This window comes from Phalacrocorax carbo, chromosome 2, assembly GCF_963921805.1.
Source record: "Phalacrocorax carbo chromosome 2, bPhaCar2.1, whole genome shotgun sequence".
In the NCBI taxonomy this organism is placed as follows: domain Eukaryota; kingdom Metazoa; phylum Chordata; class Aves; order Suliformes; family Phalacrocoracidae; genus Phalacrocorax; species Phalacrocorax carbo.
Window position 1 is genome coordinate 28557452 of NC_087514.1, and position 6000 is coordinate 28563451.

Below are 6000 nucleotides of genomic sequence, written 5' to 3' on the forward strand. Positions count from 1 at the left end.
AGGCGGATGCCTCAGGCTGCGGCGCCCACGGCGGTGGCTGTAACCACCCGGCCTTCCGCCCCCGTCGAGCTTCCTGCTGTGCCCTGCCAGGTTTCACGGGTGAAATGCACGTGAGGAAATTAACTGAAATCTGCCCAGATTAACAAGTTTCAAGGCGCTGTTTGACTAGTACCCACCTATTTGGAAACAATAGTTCCTATATGTTACGTTGAGCAGTTCAAATTGTGTTTATTGTAAATATTTTGCAGGTGTGCTTATATGGGAGGAATCACTTCTCACCTAGTCTTTCCCTAGTCACAGAGTGGTTGAGGTTGGCAGGACCGCTGGAGGTCATCTGCTGCAGCCCCGGCTCAAGCAGGGCCACCTTGAGCCGGCTGCCCAGGAACGCGTCCAGAGAGCTTTCGAATGTCTCCAAGGAGCGAGATTCCACAGCCTCCCTGGGCAGCCTGCTCGCTCAGGTGTATGACCACCCCCGCAATGAAAACATGTTTCCTTATGTTCAGGTAGAACTTTCTGCGTGTCATTTTGTGCCCATGGCCTCTTGTCCTGTCCCAGGGCACCACCAAGAAGAGCCTGGCTGTGTCTTCTTCATTCCCTCCCATCAGCTGTGTACACACAGAGATAAGATCCCCCCCCCGACCCTTCCACAGGCTGAACAGTCCCAGCTTTCTCAGCCTTTGCTCATAGTAGTCAGTCTGCTGAGATGCCCATGTCTTACGCTGGTTTTCTCTAAGTCTATGAAGAAGCAATAAGGGAGAATGCCACTAGAATACGACTATTTATTAAACAATTATAGCCCTTCATACTGAGTTAAACCTGACAATTTGAAACGTCTTCTCTGTGAAGCTGTTCCATAAATCCACCACTACAAGGCTGCAGAGTTACTGTGGCTGAAGTGGCTGGTGGTAGCCAACAGTCCAGTTTTACCTCTAGTTTGTTCTTTCAACAGACTGCCATGATTGTAATCAGCAAATAATTACTGTTTAATAGCATCAGTCTGGTTCCTACTAGAAAGGATGGCTTTATATTTGTTAGATTTGCGCACTATAAAAACCTAAGGCAAAAGAACACAGGTGCTGAGTTGTACCGCTGAGGAAATACAGAATATTGATATAAAATCTCTATTTACATAGAACGAAACACAAGTTAAATACATGGTTCCTTAAGTATACCCAACAATAGATGTAATGTGTCTCTAGACCAGAATCACCAACCTGAAACTGCTTTTAGTTTGCTCTTTTATTGCCTCAAAAGATTTTAAATGGGGACTATCCCCAAAACTATTGCCTTCAGTTCAGGAAAGTACATATATGTTGACCAGATATGTTGACTGTCCTACTTGAATATTCATACCTTTTATTAGAATTGTGTTCTCCTTCAAAATGAGTTACAGTAAAAAAGCAACAGAAACTGGAAGGCAATGTTTTTTCACAGATTATTTTGCTCCTAGTCAGGGCTCAGCCTCTTCCCAGATACAAAACTCCAGGTCTGTGGGTCCTTGTGCTTCAAGGAAACTAGCTATGGCCAAGCAAAATTTTTCTAGGTTTCACTAGCTATTTGATGGCAGAGTCAGGTAATGATGACTGCAACACATTAAGAACATTCAGCTGTAAGCACCACACACCCTTTGGTCACAGCCTCCTCTTTATTTCCCCCATCAGCAAATCTGGTTGCCTAGAATATAACACAGGACCTCAGATATACTGGTACTATTATTAGTTTATGCCCTTGTCTTTGTGGACATAACCTTCAGCAGAAGAGAAAAAACAACCACACCCGTCTCCACACCTATGATCAGGACATGTCTTAAATATAAAAGCACACTTTTACATTTAAAATTGAAAAAGCTATACTGGACCTTGAGTTTGTGATACAAAGGAGGTAGTTTGAAAAATGATGTTTTATAAACCTAACAAATACACCTGAGGCTCCTCTGAAAATAGTATTCTGCGTAGATGTCCTTAGTTATAATTAATTATATGCCTCTCCCAAAATAAAATTGTATGTTCCCTTGAAATTCTACATGTTAGCCTGAGTTTTTCAAATGTCTTAGTTTTTTGTCAGGGATTTATTTCAAATCCACGTGTCAGGATAAAACATACTGTCTTCAGATGTACCTTTGTCATATTGAGAAGGCATTTAGCACTAAGGAAGCGACAGTGAGAGGGGACTATAACACACCAAGCCATAGCTAACATTTCCTCCCATATGCAAACGCTAATCACATTTTAAAGGTATTTATATTTCCTGTTCTGTTCATTTCTGTTAACAGATTCAGGCAGTTATGGGCTGCTAGGTATATTCCAGATATTTACATTTTAAATTGTGGTAACCAATCAGCCAATTTAAATTTCGTCTATTTCACTAACGCTTATTGTACCATTTTAGGGAATAAAACTCTGCATTTGTTCAAGAAATATTTTTTTTAAACTCGATTGAATTTTAAAAATTTGTGTTCCCCAAATATTCAGTAAATCATTATCTCAGCCAAAGATGTTGGAAAATAGGTAAAACATAGTTTTTGTCAATCACGAAGGTTTTTTGAAGAAGTTTTGTAGCATCATCTTTCTCCTGATCAACTGACTGATAATATGTTTAGCACCAGCTTGACACTGCAGAATTCCTAAAGATCCTGTGGACACGTAAGGTGGGAACATCAGGGCAGGGGATTGTTGTCTCAAGCCATGATACACAGCATGGAAAAAAAGGGCTTCATCCTCTAGGAGCAGCGTGGCCACTGAGTAACCAGAGAATGACAACAACCGTGTGCTGAATACAACCTGCACGTTGTAATACAGAATGGGAAACAAGGCAAATGACTGCAATATTTTGGTAAGATTCCTGTGCCTCCACCCGCTGCAACAGGAGATTAAAGTACAAAATAAGTAGAAAACAGACCTGCAAGGCTTCAGATGTCCCTACAGGACTATGATCAACTCTGTCTGGATAAATAATGCAGTATCTCAGTACTGGAGCTTACCCGGGACAGATGTCTCATCAATAACACTAAGCTGTAACATTAAACGACTCTGAAAGATGTATGAACCGCAAGGCCCAGTGAGTGACAGCGTAGTTTTTCTGAGATGAGCAAACAGAAAGTTTGCCACAAGCCCATGGCACTCAGCCTGAAGTACGAGGTGCTGAAGAAAGGCCAGGAGAGATTAGGAAGACTTAAGGTTATTTACTCTCAATATTCCTAAGAAGATGACAACTAGGAAATCTAGCTGTAAGACAGCATTCTGCCTGGCCAAGGAAAAAGAATGGTAAAGGTGGGGGAATCTTAGTCGAGAAGTTTTGTTGCAGATATAACAGGTCTCTTGAGATACTCGCCAAGCGGGACAGAAAGATGCTTATGGAACAAGCTTAAAGGAGCAGGTCTGTCAGGTTCCTTGGATCTTTTCATTGCCTGTTGAATAAAAGTCTTTTAATTGGTTCTCTTCAGACGTTTCAAAGGGCTTATGAAATAATACTTGCTTGGAGAATAAAGGTGGAGCAATTTCTGTGTCAAAGAATTACCTTAATAGAATGAAAGGACTGACAGGAGGACCTTTAGTGGCTTTCTGCACTTCAGAGAGAGACTTGCTTGACTATCTCACATAGGGTCCATGTAGTATTCTGTCATGACAGGATATGAGAAGAATTCTGCTGATGCAAGGTCAAAACTCCCAGCCAGCGGGTAAACTGCATAGCTGTGATAACATCATTAGCACGTGGAGGGAACCGGTGTTTCTTAGCACCATGCTGGACTGCTTCAACGGATGGATAAAATCAGATTGGAGAAAGCCTGAATGATCGTGATGTGACAGATGGGTTAGAGGCATAAATGATCTCTGGAAAACAGTGCACAGGGAAGGGATTAACCACCTGGAGTCTGCAGATAGTGTCAGTCTTCTAGACATTTAGGTTAAGAGCCTGTAGACCCAACCCTCCATGGGAGCAGTTAACGTGTTCTGTGTATTAGTGGAAACAACTCAATCATGATTGTCTTTTGCAAGGTAGAAGAGAATTCTAAATAGACATTAGATGGTGGCAAGGTAATTGGGGGTTTGTGCTGCTTGACTCCAGAAGAAACATAAGAAGTGATGCAGAACCTTCTCTGAGTTGCTTGACTGTCAGGGACAGTCAGGACAGCAGTTTCCTGAGGCATTTAAAGGTATGAATGCTGACATGAAAACCTGCCACTATAGGCACTTGTAAAAATCTGTTAAATTATAAAACACATTAAGATTACAAACACCTGGAGAGAAGGATGAACAAAAATGCAGAGAGAGCACTTAATTGTGAAAATAACTCCAGTTTTTCCAATGACAGGCAGTACAACTTTGTCATTCTCCTTTTGTGCTTAACTGAATGGCAGCTACTGCTTTCTCCTCATGGCCACTGCTGAAACGCACAGGGGGAGCTGGCTGCAGTTGTACTCAGTGGGGTGGGGAGGAGTGGGACCATTCCAGCCTGTCAAATCACCCACAATCAGACTCTGCGCTAGTCACAAAAAGATGGATATTCTTTATCCTCTTTGAGCATTCAAAGGTTTTTGTTAATTGTTTTGCCACAATTGGAAGTACACCCCCGGTATGTTTGAAAGATGATATTGCTGGGAGACAAAATAGCTAGCTGGGGTCTAGTTACCATTAAGTGAGACTGGGAAGGGGCTAGGTGCCAGAAAAGAAGATGTAAAGGAGCAAGCAGCTTCCAGTGCTTAAAAGACCTGTGAGAAGTGATATAGCCAGAAGTTACAGACTCTGGGAACTGGAGAATTTGGTGGCTCCAACAAATGCGTGGAAATAAGCATGTTGCAAGGCATGAAACAACCTTTATGACATATCCCTGAGTAAGGCGAAAGGCATATATTGAAAATTGCTGTAATTTGTTTGCAAGAATGAGTATGTGTGTGTAGGAAGATCTGGGTGAGGGTGTATCCTGTGGCATATATTAGACCTGTTTTTAAACTTGATTAATGTAATCCGAGGCAACTGTTTCAGCAGTAGAACTAGTGAATATTTTGGACAGTTTGTATTTAACTTTGGATTTCTGAACTGCCCTGATGTTAATGTACAAAATATCCACAGTAAAGTAATATGAGTAAGAGAAAGTGTCCAGGGAAGTAAAGATTGTGCTCTGCTCTGTCTTTAATGGATGCATACATTTAACAAGCTACAACCTTTAATCAATATGAGGGTTTATTTAGTGTAATTTTTTCTAAGAAAAATTGTTAACTGCTCTCTAATTATAATAATAAATAGACTGTAGCTAAAATATGCAAACGGTAATTTAAAACATAATTAGTCTGGAAGTTCTGTTTCCTTTTGTAGTTCTACAGTTCTCTAGCGTGACCTTTGAAGGAGCCGTTAGCTGTCTCTGCCTCTATAAAAATAGCAAGCATTTATGAAAAATACTTGGAAAATGTGTGAAAATTATTTTAAGTTGTTCTATCAAAAGGCATTGTCTGTTTGTTGCATAATGTTGCATCTCTCATTTATTTGACCAGGACTGACTGTATGTTCTAAGCTTAAAATGTAATAAATTGTCAGTTCCAGCAAATCTACATTTGTTTTTATAAGTATCCTGTATTTCTTTGTCATCTGTATTTTTAGTGTGAGTTATTGTGCATAGATATACTTTGTGTTTTTAATACTTCTAACATAAAACTAGGCCTAGTTGTCTGAAAAGAATTTCTAGAAAATATTTAATATATGGATTATTCCACTAATACAGGCACACTGTTTCTGGTAGGCAGTCAGGCAGCTCTGAATCTTTCTTGCATGTAGCTGTAACTTTAATTGCCTTTGGTAATACGCACGAGATACTTCACTGTTTCCAAGAAAAATATTAGAGCCATGCTAGTGCTTACATACACAGATGAACATCTGCCCTTCCAATTCTAGGTTGTTTTCATACTATGTTAAGGAAAAATAACAATGACAAAACATTCTGCACAGGAACATGAATTATTCAAAAACATTCTGTATCTGATCTGAAATACAAAATGCTGTAATGCAG